At 40.9% G+C, this 13,554-nt stretch overlaps 1 protein-coding gene across 6 annotated transcripts in view; it reads right to left on the reverse strand.

Moving 5' to 3' along the window:
* Positions 1-13,554, reverse strand: part of TMEM108 (transmembrane protein 108) — a 410,091-nt gene that overhangs the window by 319,648 nt on the left and 76,889 nt on the right. For 5 of the 6 annotated variants that reach the window (XM_075125691.1, XM_075125692.1, XM_048838789.2 and 2 more), the window contains exon 2: positions 4,080-4,180. The exons of the other annotated variant lie outside the window; for it this stretch is intronic. The gene's annotated coding sequence lies outside the window, so the exon portion shown is untranslated. The remainder of the gene's footprint in view (positions 1-4,079; positions 4,181-13,554) is intronic. 6 annotated transcript variants of the gene reach the window in all.

Genomic DNA, 13,554 nt, shown 5'->3' on the forward strand with positions numbered 1-13,554 from the left:
TTAATGAAGCCTGCATTTTGAAAACAGAGGGCTCCTGATTCAGAAAGATTTAGGAAACTGGAGACTTTAAAATTGTTATTTGGAGGTTGCTAATTAAGCCAATTGTGCAATAAAACCACACTATTTGGTGAATTAAATATTCTAGCTTCTTAAGCATTATTGTGCTATGCCATTGGGGACACTTATTAGGAGTGTGATTGTTGACTTTACGTGGAACAAAGGCGACCTATTTATAATCATCCCATGTCTGCCAACAAGAGCGAGCTACAGTTTTAATTCTTAATAGCACCATTTATATTGCTTTGATATTTCTGTCATCACTCCAGCTCATTTAATTTCTCTGAGAGCTTTCAAAAGAATGTGACAGTTTTTAAAAGCTTTGTTGTATATTTTCACTGATTTATAATTAAGTTTTCTATAATCCTATAGCATATGCTGGAGAACTCTTGCATTACTACACAATTCGGGCTCCATCCCAATCTCAAGATACTGTGTATCTCATAAAATATATTACTTGGCTTTGTTTTCAATTTTGTCTGTACAAAGCCCCAGTTTTTCATTTCATCTGCTAATTTCTCCATTATTCCTCTGTAGAGAAATTGGGATAATAGTAATAATTTCAAAATCTGACTCAAGAAGTCCTTTCATTTACTGTTTTTCTCATCTTTCCTTCCCTTTCCGTGTTTGTTCAATTTGCTGCATCTTGTCTTAGACTGTAAAATACTCAGAAAAGGGTTAGTCATTTACCCTGTGTGTATACAGCGTTTAGTATAATGAGGGCCCAATCCTGATTTGTGTGTCTTTCCAGTATCTCAGGGGAATACTCTACACTTGCTCCTTAGTGTAAATCAGAAATAACACCATTGAATTTAATAGAGTTACCCTGGGTAGCCCAGTATAAAAAGTAAAATCAGAATCAGGCACCTAATGACCAATTTTCCTCTTACACAAGTTTTATACTGGTGTAGCTTCAATGGAATGACTCATTCCAGTGTATGTAAGAGGAGAACGAGGCCCAAGGGATCTGAATAAAAGGAAGGAAAAGCAAGGATTTCTGTTTAGTTAATAGGTGTGGAAGTTGGAAACATGGAAACAAGATCTGAAGGGTATAAACTTCAGGGATGGAGAGGATTGTTTAGGGTGGAGCACAAGGTTATAACTAAGAGTTATAATCTAGATGTAATAATAGGATGAGATTTAGAAAGGAAACATTAGACTTGATATCACATATTGAGCTCTGTTAGGCTGTGGAAAGTCACCCAAAAGAAATGCTAGAAGCTTTTTAAAACTCGAATGGATACAACAATGGAAATTATATAATAGGGAACAACCCTGTACTGGTAGAGAGACACACTGACTGACCTAATGGGTTATTTCTAACTCTGATTTCTATTTTTTTATTAAAAGCGTTTTCTGTATTGATTATTGTATTTTGTCTTTCTATCATTTTTCAAAAAGCAAATCTAAGTAATGCCAGTACAATTCTGGGATTTTTGCTGATGGAAAAGAGAATAGCAAAGACGACACACAGAGCTATATAAAACAATACTGGAACAGCAAATGAAAAGGGTAATTTCATCACAACCACTGAAGTGTATTCTAAAGGACTAGATCTCTCAGCCTCCTAACATACACATTACCATGTTCAGATCATAGTCCTGTTTTCATTCTTCCCTATCACAGCTATTGCTAAATATTCTCATATCCTGCTGTGAATCACGCACCATAATTTCAGCTAACTAGTGATTGAGTCTGGCATTTACAAGGTTACAAGCAGCCTTCTTACTCGTTACAACTGAAGGGCGTCCCTGACCAGTACTTTCATGGGCATGTCTGGGTGAATGTGAGTTACCAGCAAGTGGTTTAAACTAGGGTGGTCGATTAATCACATCAAACTCACATGATTAATTCAAAAATTAATCACGATTAAAAAAATTAATTATGATTAATCACACTGTTAAACAATAGAACACAAATTGACATTTATTAAATATTTTTGGATGTTTTTCTACATTTTCAAATATATCGATTTCAATTACAACACAGACTACAAAGTGTACAGTGTTCATTTTATATTATTTTTATTACAAATATTTGCATTGTAAAAATGATAAACAAAAGAAACAGTATTTTTCAGTTCACCTCATACAAGTACAATTTCTTTATCATGAAAATGCAACTTACAAATGTAGGGTTTTTTTTTTTTTACATAACTGCACTCAAAAACAAAACAATGTAAAACTTTAGAGCCTACAAGTCCACTCAGTCCTACTTCTTGTTCAGCCAATCGCTAAGAGAAATGTGAAAAGTTTGTTTACATTTACGGGAGATAATGCTGCCCACTTCTTTATTACAATGTAATGTGAAATTGAGAACAGGTGTTCGCATGGAACTGTTGTAGCTGGTGTCACAAGATACCTATGTGCCAGATGCGCTGAAGATTCATATGCCTCTTCATGCTTCGGCCATCGTTTCAGAGGACATGCTTTCATGCTGATGATGCTCATTAAAAAAATAATGCATTAAATTTGAGACTGAACTCCTTGGGGGAGAACTCCTGCTCTGTTTTACCCACATTCTGCCATATATTTCATATTATAGCAGTCTCGGATGATGACCCAGCACATGTTGTTCATTTTAAAAACACTTTCACTGCAAATTTGACAAAATGCAAAAAAGATATCAATGTCAAATGTCTAAAGATAGCTACAGCACTTGACCCAAGATTTAAGAATCTGAAGTGCCTTTCAAAATCTGAGAGGGGAGGAGGCATGGAGTATGCTTTCAGAAGTCTTAAAAGAGAAACACTCTGATGCGGAAACTACAGAACCCAAACCACCAAAAAAGAAAATCAACCTTCTACTGATGTCATCTGACTCAGATGATGAAAATGAACATGCGTCCATCTGCACTGTTTTGGATGGTTATCGAGCAGAACCCGTCATCAGCATGGACCTCTAAACACTAGCCTTCCTGAACATTACTAACATTGGAAATAGGCATGAGCTTCTTCCCAGTAGGTCAAGTCTGAGGGAGTAGAAACATTTGACCTTTTTACAGGGCTGTCAAAGTAAAAATAAACCATGATCTTATTTCCTTTTCTCTAGGAATTTTTACCTCATTCAGTTGCTATATCTTTAGGCAAAAATTCAGTTAAGCAGTTTTAAATGGCTCCCTTCATCTTCATCACATAACCATAGATTTTAAACACTTTGGAGTTCACAGACAGAACTGCATTTTCCAGTTCAGTGAATCCTTTAGATGACTATTGCCTCACAATCCTTGTAGCTGCTGATGGAGGAATGCCGATACCCTTACTGAACAGATAGTCAACATATGATTCAGAATAATTTGGATTTAATTGCAAAGATATGTCCTTGGTCCAAGAGGATAATGCTGGGTTTCTGCCTCCTTCCTTTCTCCCCCACCCCCTCCACCCTTCCCTAAAACCAAGATAAAGCTTCTTTGGAACACTTTTCAAATCTCTGGCACAACATGTTTGCCCTGATTTTGAAGGTCCTTTTTAGATTTCTTCTCATCTAAAACTTTCCTGGTGTTTATGTCTTGTGATCTTATTGCCTAATAAATGCTGTGGAAATGCTCCTTCATAAAAGCACTAACAACATGAAAATATTTCCCATGATGAATAGATTTCAGTCTCCACAGAAGTGTTTTAATGATGAAAGGAGGAATGGAGTTCACTTGGGGATGTCATTCAAAATGGTAAAGAAAAAATATTTTGCACTTGCACCATCCTACTATCTGAATGCATTTATGAAGGAGAGAGACAGCAAGTGGGAGAGGAGCAAACTGAATACAGTGCTTTAAGGGAAAAATCCTGCTCCCTCAAATAATTGTGAAAGGCTCACTGGCAATAAAACCAGCATAATTCTTCTGAGCAAGGGCCAGGGCAAGAATTTGGGGCTGGAGGGTGTCCACAGTGGCTCCCTGCACATCAGCACACAATGGCCAAATGAGGGCAAAACCAATTGTGGGCTGGGGAAGGCCAAAGAATGCACTGTTACATAGATCCACCTCCTTTGCTGCTAGACGGGGCATGTTAGAACCGTGAGAGCTACCTGAGTCCCAGTGCTGCTGAAGCACTTGTGGAATGGGTCCAGAGCAGCTTCACGGCCCAGGGGAGGATTCCTTCTTCTCTTGCTTCACCTTAGCCCTCAGCCTGTGAGCGTAAATGAACATATTACAGAAAGATTCCTTGTTTCCTTTTCACAGAGGCAAATAGTTGAAAGAGAACCGGCCTTAAAAAAATGTACACATCTTTTTACAACTTAAGAGAAGAGATTCATTCTACTCAGTGTAAATAAACTCTGGATCTCAATTTTTGTGTCTCTATTCACTGGGCAAAATCCTGAGGTCCTTATTCAGTTTTCACCCAGTCTTGCTTGGAGTTGATAGAGTACTGATAAAGTATTAGGACTTCTGTTCAAAATTTTAAATGTACTTGCTTTGACCCAGCTAACTTGTGTGAAAACTACAAACTTTCACATATTCATGATGATTTTACCCTCATGTTTGTTAACTAAAACTCAAGGTAAGAACCCACCTTTTTTCCTAGTCAGGGCACAGCCTGAGAGAAGCAGGGGCAAAAAAACAGCTGTTTCTTGGGACAGGGCTGGAGTGCCTTACCTAGCATCTCTGCAAAATAGGGCTGCCTGCATGAAAATTGTTCTTCCCACTGTTCAGAGAAACAGGATTTTGTGAATATGTTGTAAACAAACTACACAAAAAAAATATACCCTGGGTGAAATCCGGACACCACAGAATTCAATGGGGCCAGAATTTCCCCTCTGACCCTATACCACCAATTTCCCATCCCAACAGGCTCCAAATGTGGTTGCTACTTGGCTGAAGGAGTACCAAACACAGGCACCATTACATTGCAATATGTCCTTTTAGTAGCTCTACTTCTGTATATAGAAGTATTATAATATCCTCCAAATCATAGAAATGTACAGTAGCTTAGTTGCCATTGTTTCCTTTGGATTTAACATGAAACTACTGTGCAGTTATTGTGAAATATGGCACTGTGTTATGTTTAATATGAATAAGTATTGAGTTGCTGTATTTGAAAGGGCTGATTTGTGCCTGGTATGGATTTTCTAGACTGGACACCAACATCCCACATAATGATGGCATAGCTGCCTGCCTCAAGTATTTACAAGACAATGGACAACCCTCAGAGATCCACCCCAAATACATCACCAAACTCATCCATTTCATCCTCATTCATAACAATTTTACATTCAACAACAAATACTTTGTCCAAACCATGGGAACAACCATGGGTACTAGGATGGCTCCCCTATATGCTAACCTCTTCATGGACCCCCTTGAAGAAGAATGTATTGACAAATGCACCATGAAACCAAAAATATACCTGAGATACATCAATATTTTCATCCTCTGGACAGGCAACTTAAATTCCCTCATAGATTTCCACCACAACTTCAGCCATCACACGTCCCATATGGGGTATTATCAAACCACTATAACCCATACTTAATGGGGAAATCTTTCCTGAACCCCCTCTTCTGGCCTTCAAACAACTCTCCAACCTCATCATCAGAAGAAAGCTCCCCACAGATCAGGGCACACCTTTCAACTTTCATGGGTCCTACACATGCTTATCACAACATATAGTCAGGTTTCAGAGGAACAGCCGTGTTAGTCTGTATTCGCAAAAAGAAAAGGAGTACTTGTGGCACCTTAGAGACTAACCAATTTATTTGAGCATGAGCTTTCGTGAGCTACAGCTCACTTCATCAGATGTTTACCGTGGAAACTGCAGCAGACTTTATATACACACAGAAATCATGAAACAATACCTCCTCCCACCCCACTGTCCTGCTGGTAATAGCTTATCTAAAGTGATCAACAGGTGGGCCATTTCCAGCACAAATCCAGGTTTTCTCACCCTCCACCCCCCCACACAAATTCACTCTCCTGCTGGTGCTAGCCCATCCAAAGTGACAACTCTTTACATAATCAAGTCGAGCTATTTCCTGCATAGATCAAGGTTTTCTCACATCCCCCCCACCCCCATACACACACAAATTCACTCTCCTGCTGGTAATAGCTCATCTAAACTGACCACTCTCCAGGTTTAAATCCAAGTTAAACCAGAACATCTGGGGGGGGGGGGGGGGGTAGGAAAAAACAAGAGGAAACAGGCTACCTTGCATAATGACTTAGCCACTCCCAGTCTCTATTTAAGCCTAAATTAATAGTATCCAATTTGCAAATGAATTCCAATTCAGCAGTTTCTCGCTGGAGTCTGGATTTGAAGTTTTAAAAAACTTCAAATCCAGACTCCAGCGAGAAACTGCTGAATTGGAATTCATTTGCAAATTGGATACTATTAATTTAGGCTTAAATAGAGACTGGGAGTGGCTAAGTCATTATGCAAGGTAGCCTGTTTCCTCTTGTTTTTTCCTACCCCCCCCCCCCCAGATGTTCTGGTTTAACTTGGATTTAAACCTGGAGAGTGGTCAGTTTAGATGAGCTATTACCAGCAGGAGAGTGAGTGTGTGTGTGTATGGGGGTGGGGGGGATGTGAGAAAACCTTGATCTATGCAGGAAATAGCCCGACTTGATTATGTAAAGAGTTGTCACTTTGGATGGGCTAGCACCAGCAGGAGAGTGAATTTGTGTGGGGGGGTGGAGGGTGAGAAAACCTGGATTTGTGCTGGAAATGGCCCACCTGTTGATCACTTTAGATAAGCTATTACCAGCAGGACAGTGGGGTGGGAGGAGGTATTGTTTCATGATTTCTGTGTGTATATAAAGTCTGCTGCAGTTTCCACGGTAAACATCTGATGAAGTGAGCTGTAGCTCACGAAAGCTCATGCTCAAATAAATTGGTTAGTCTCTAAGGTGCCACAAGTACTCCTTTTCTTTTTACAACATATAGTGTACCTCATCCAGTGCACTAAATGCTCTAATAACTATGCAGGTGCAATCACTATGCTCTCAAATGAACTCACACAGGAAAATGGTAAAAGACAAAAACATCATATCACCCGTGGATGAACTCTTTTCACAAAGTGATCACTTTCCATCTGACCTACCAGTCCTCATCCTCAAAGCAAACCTGCATCACATCTTCAAAAGAACAGCCTGGGAACTCAATTTCATAACATTGCTAGACACTAAAAATCATGGTCTTAATAAAGACTGGATTTATGGTTTATTACAATAATCTGTAACCCACTAACCCCCTTTTTGTCCTATGACTACAGGGATGTTAATGGGCCACTTGAGCTTGAATGGTCCCTTATAATATGTGCTAACTACTTATGCTAAACTATCTGTTGCACTTTGTATTTAGCTGTGACACTCTTAGTACCTTTCCCAGAGAAAAAGAAGTACTCTTAGTACCTTTCCTGAAGAAGAGCTCTGCATAGCTCAAAAGCCTGTCTTTCTCTCCAACACAAGTTGTTCCAATAAAATATATTACCTCACGCACCTGGCCTTTCAAGACCATGAATATTTACATGTACGTGGAAGTGCTCATTTGGCTGACAGTCTGAAAAATGAGATTGAAAACAATCTGGTGTTTGATATTATTTGCTGGAGGATATGTGGACATTTGGGATGAGAAATATTCCTCAAATGCTTTCCCAATCATCTGGCTTACTTGAACAGGAAAAAAAAAATCAGATAGTTATTGCAATTTCCCATGTATTCATGTTGTTAGTGTACACTGCGAACCAGATAAGTAAATGAGGCTCAACTTAACTTCTCATTTTCCAACCACAACTTGAGACACTAACAATTGAAGGAGCATGTGATATCCTGGTTTGCTGGTACAACCAGGTATTATAGTTAGACATCAACATGATATCAACTCCTTCAACAAATTTGGGAGTGCAAATGGGAGTCCAATCTCAACAACAACAACCCACCACAGATGAACTGAACAACATCTAGTATTTAACAGCAATTAACACTGTTTTATTTTCTAGCCTCTTCTAGTCATTTTCACATATGCAAATTGTACCAAACAAACATTCTGAGCTTAAACTGTTAACATCACCAAAAAATATGTATGTGTTGACAGGTTCATGACTCCAATGGAGAAAATGCTGTGATTTGATTTCGGATACAATTAGGTAATGAAAATATTAATAAAATTGAATACATAATTTCATTAAAGATCTAATACTGGTTGCACAGATAGGAAATAAGTGAAAATGGATTTGTCAACACCTGTAGATCCCTGTGATTGGGGAACTTTTGAGAAAAATAAGAATTCTTTCTGGATGGTTTGTTGAATGATCAATAATTAAGCCATACGTTGACAGAAATGTTGACAGAAATGACCAGAATCTTTGCCACAATTTAAAACCAAACACAAAACTGAGTTCAATTAACTTTATTTTTCATTTAGCACTCATGAGAGCTGACTGAAAAAATGCTAATTATGTTTTCACTGGAAATTTTTAAAAAACTTTCCCCCAAAGTTTCCTGTCAACATTTTTTGCTTTTTCAATTAAAAAAACCAAGCCTAACTACTTTTGTTTGTTACAAAAAATGTCATTTGAAAAACAAATGTCAGATTTAGGTTAAAAAGTGTACAGACAAATATTTAATGACAGATTTCAGAGGAACAGCCGTGTTAGTCTGTATTTGCAAAAAGAAAAGGAGTACTTGTGGCACCTTAGAGACTAACCAATTTATTTGAGCATGAGCTTTCGTGAGCTACAGCTCACTTCATCGGATGCATACCGTGGAAACTACTTCCACGGTATGCATCTGATGAAGTGAGCTGTAGCTCACGAAAGCTCATGCTCAAATAAATTGGTTAGTCTCTAAGGTGCCACAAGTACTCCTTTTCTTTAGACAAATATTTAATATTTTTAACTGAAAAATAAATATTTTTTCCTCATTTTTCATCACAAAATGGAAAATTACAACCACAATGAATTTTTGTTTTGGTTTTGGTTGAAAAGCCATTTTTTGGCAAAAAATGTTTTGATGAAAAAAGTCGATCAGCTCTAGTAATACTAGTCTTTGCACAGACATCATATCTTTCACCTAAAGATTGCAAAACATTTTACCAACGGTAAGCTTCACAACACCACTGTCATTATTATTTCCCTTTCACAAGAATGAAACTTAAACATGTTGTAGCCAAAGGAAATTTGATACTACAGTAATGCTTTACAAATGAATTAAATAGGCCACACATACCCTCTCATCATCACTTCTAGCCATGCTTTCCCACTTCCTGCTATCAACTGGGAAGTTGAGATGAATAGAGAATTAGCAAAATGTGCGTGCAACACCATTATTTGAGCTAGCATTAATTAATACACTGGGGAGGACTATGTCATCACTCTGAAATCAGAGTCTAATAGATAAGGGATTTAGAATTATTTAGGTTTCTTTAAAGTGTGCAGTGAGGGAGCAACTTATTACCCCCTGTGACAGACCCAGACCAGTGGGATACAGGAGTCTGGTAGAAGGCAAATATATTGGCCACTGGATGAACAGTTTTCTGTTCCCTGAGTGACCAGAGCAGGGGCTGCCCTAGAGCAATCAGGAACCTGCCAAAACCAATTAAGACAGGCAAGCTAATCAAGACACCTGGAGCCAATTAAGAACTTTCTAGATTCAGTTATGGCAGGCAGGCTAATCAGGACACCTGGTTTAAAAAGGACCTACCATCAGTTAGTAAGGGAGCGCGCCAGGAGCAGGAAGTGAGAAGGCGTGCTGCTGGAGGAGTGAAGAGTTCAAGCATGATCAGGCTTCAGGTGGAAGATCCTGCAGTGAGGATAAAGGTGGTGCTGGGGGGAAGGCAATGGGGAAGTAGCCCAGGAAGTTGTAGCTGTCACGCAGCTGATGCAGGGAACATTATGGCCAGTTGCTATCCACAGGGCCCTGGGCTGGAACTCGGTGTAGAGGGTGAGCCCAGGTTCCCCCCCCAGCCCCATCCCTCCAACTCCTGATCAGACACAGGAGGAGTCGAACCTAGTCTGTGAGAAACACCAGAACGGAAGGTCTAAATTGCAAAGGGATCTGCCCTGTCCCCAACCCACTAGGTGGGACACAGGGACTGCGGGGATTGTTCTCCGTTCCCCCCATGCTCGCCAGTGATGAGGTTAGCTGAGTGGATGGCAGGTTTGAGCCACTAGCAAGAGTGGCCAAACTGAGGGCTGCTGTGAATCTCTGAGGCAAGCAAATCCGCCAATAAGCACAGGACCCACTGAGGCAGAGGAGAAACTTTGTCACACCCCTTAAAAGAGAGTGCCATCCAGACTTGCACGTCATTTGGGAAAGCAGTTGGAAATGTAGAGCGTAGGATTAGTTTAAACTAGTTATACTGTTTTCTGGCTTCTTCTCCACTAACGATGTTAGTGGCAAATAGGTGGGGGCAAGGGAAAAGCCAAACCAAACTCCAAGATAATAGAGCAGATTTATTTTAAATTGGAAACATAATTTTGTTCTCTATCACAAAAGGAAAGGAAACAGACACCTTTAAAAAACAGGTTTAATCATAGGTTCCCCATGGAACATTTATTGTGTTACTAATTGAGACCTTAGGGAAAGCTGATACAGTGACAAGTGTCTGCACGTAAAGGAGAAAAAAGGAATTGCAGTTACTCCAGCCAAATCACATATAAAACAGCAGCAACAACTAGGCCCCTGATATGGCAATGAGGACCTCACAGACCGAGGGGTGCACCCATGCTGTCCTCAATGCAAGATCAGAGCCTGGGACATCATCCAGCAACCAGTGAATCATCTGACAACATCACCTGCCTGGATATTGGTATTGCTCCTCATACAGATAGACAAAGTCTGCTACAAGACAGGAATAATCCTAGCACACCAAGGACTTTCTTAAAATTCTGAGTTCTCAGTCATAGTGCAATTTATTATTAGAAATCACTGATCAGATATGGTAGCTGTGACAAAGCTCTGTCCTTCCCCCCGTGGGTCCTGCATTTCCTGGTGGATTTCGCTAGCCTCAGAGGCTCACTGTGACCCTCCACGTAACCCTTCTTTCTCTAGAGACAAGGGTCACAGTCTACTGAGCCATTTTCATCATAAGCCAGTGAGGGAGGTGAGGAGAAGTTATCCTTCCTTGCATAGTCTCTGTTGTCTCCCAGTCTCAGTGATTAATCAGGGGGCAAAGGTGGGGGGAGCCCAGGCCACCCTCTACTCCGGGCTCCAGCCCAGGGACCCTAATAGTATCAGCTATGGTAGCTGACCTTTTAGAAACATGACATGTACAATTCCCTGGGCTACTCCCCCACAGCAGCCTTCACTTCCTCAAGCTCCACTTCATCCTTACCTCAGGGCCTCCTTCCTTGTGCCTGATATGGTGTGTACTACTCAGCCTCTCCAACAGCACAACTTCCTCCCACAGCTCCTGACATGCACCCCCACCTGACTGACTGGGAGGCTTTTAACTAGTTTCAGCCAGCCCCTGATTGGCTTCAGGTGTCCCAATCAACCTAGCATTCTCCCTGCCTTCTGGAAAGTTCTTAATTGGCCCCAGGTGTCTTACTTAACCTGGTACCAGGGATTTGTTTAGCCTGGAGCTAATATATCTACCTCCCACTACTTTTCTGTAGGCGCTGTCCAGGGTTCTCTGCTCGGTGACCCCGTCCGGTTCCCTCCATCTGACCCTTTGATTGAGGGGAAGAGCGAGAGACCCCAGCCCCAGCCGTTGCCGCTGTGGATACCATCATCACTGTCACCTAGGAGGGGTCCTATCACACGTGGTGTACGTCCCCCCCACTCCCAAACCGCCCACCCTGCAGCCATGCCCATCTTGTCGGGCACTCTCAGGAGAGGAATAATCGGTGACACTGGGTGTGGCACTAGGTAACTCGAGGGGGTGGAAGACCATGAGTGTCGAGGAAGCCGCCTCGCTCTAGGCCACCAGGTAACTCAGGAGGGTTGAAGACCATGAGTGTCAAGGAAGCCCCCCGGCTCTGGGCCCAGGGTAGCCTGAACACTTCTCCCTCCTGAAGGCTGCTGTGTTATACCTTGTGTTTGAATCATAGAATCATAGAATATCAGGGTTGGAAGGGACCTCAGGAGGTCATCTAGTCCAACCCCCTGCTCAAAGCAGGACCAATCCCCAATTAAATCATCCCAGCCAGAGCTTTGTCAAGCCAGACCTTAAAAACTTCTAAGGAAGGAGATTCTACCACCTCCCTAGGTAATGCATTCCAGTGTTTCACCACCCTCCTAGTGAAAAAGTTTTTCCTAATAGTTTTACTAACCTAAACCTCCCCCACTGCAACTTGAGACCATTACTCCTTGTCCTGTCCTGTTCTACCACTGAGAATAGTCTAGAACCATCCTCTCTGGAACCACCTCTCAGGTAGTTGAAAGCAGCTATCAAATCCCCCCTCATTCTTCTCTTCTGCAGACTAAACAATCCCAGCTCCCTCAGCCTCTCCTCATAAGTCATGTGTTCCAGACCCCTAATCATTTTTGTTGCCCTTTGCTGGACTCTCTCCAATTTATCCACATCCTTCTTGTAGTGTGGGGCCCAAAACTGGACACAGTACTTCAGATGAGGCCTCACCAATGTCGAATAGAGGGGGACGATCACGTCCCTCGATCTGCTCGCTATGCCCCTACTTATACATCCCAAAATGCCATTGGCCTTCTTGGCAACAAGGGCACACTGCTGACTCATATCCAGCTTCTCGTCCACTATCACCCCTAGGTCCTTTTCCGCAGAACTGCTGCCTAGCCATTCGGTCCCTAGTCTGTAGCTGTGCATTGGGTTCTTCCGTCCTAAGTGCAGGACCCTGCACTTATCCTTATTGAACCTCATCAGATTTCTTTTGCCCAATCCTCCAATTTGTCTAGGTCCCTCTGTATCCTATCCCTGCCCTCCAGCGTATCTACCACTCCTCCCAGTTTAGTATCAGTTTAGTTTAGTATTTTGCTTTTGTTTTGTTGCATAGTTTTGCTTTATCCTTTTTGGTGATTCCTTGTAAGTGTTACACAAATAAAATTCTTTTCTGCTTAAAAAAACAACAAAAACAAAAAAAACACTGTCCTGCTGACCCCAGGCTAGCCTGAACACTTCTCCCTCCTGAAGGCTGCTGTGTTATACCTTGTGTTTGCTTTTGTTTTGTTGCATAGTTTTGCTTTACCCTTTTTGGTGATTCCTTGTAAGTGTTACACAAATAAAATTCTTTTCTGCTTCAAAAAAAACAAACAAACTACTTTTCTATAGAGCCATCTGGCCTTGCCCTGTCACATAGTGTTGATTGATTGTGACTATATCCTTGGGGAAAGTCTGACAGAATTTAAAAGAAAATTATGAACTTTAAGTGTTTTTTTGGACCACCTACAGAATATAACAGAAAATTGTATTCCTGCCATAGAACACCATAAGATGTTTTTAAAAAACCTGTAGAACAGATATCATTCTTTACTAAATATGTTTCTATAGATTTTAAGAGTAATATATATAGAACCCAACTGAGTTCATCTCTATTAAATTGTGTAGGATTTTTTCATTGGGATAATGTGTTGATCTCCTGCCTCTCTTAAATT

This window comes from Caretta caretta, chromosome 2, assembly GCF_965140235.1.
Source record: "Caretta caretta isolate rCarCar2 chromosome 2, rCarCar1.hap1, whole genome shotgun sequence".
Taxonomy (NCBI): Eukaryota; Metazoa; Chordata; order Testudines; family Cheloniidae; genus Caretta; species Caretta caretta.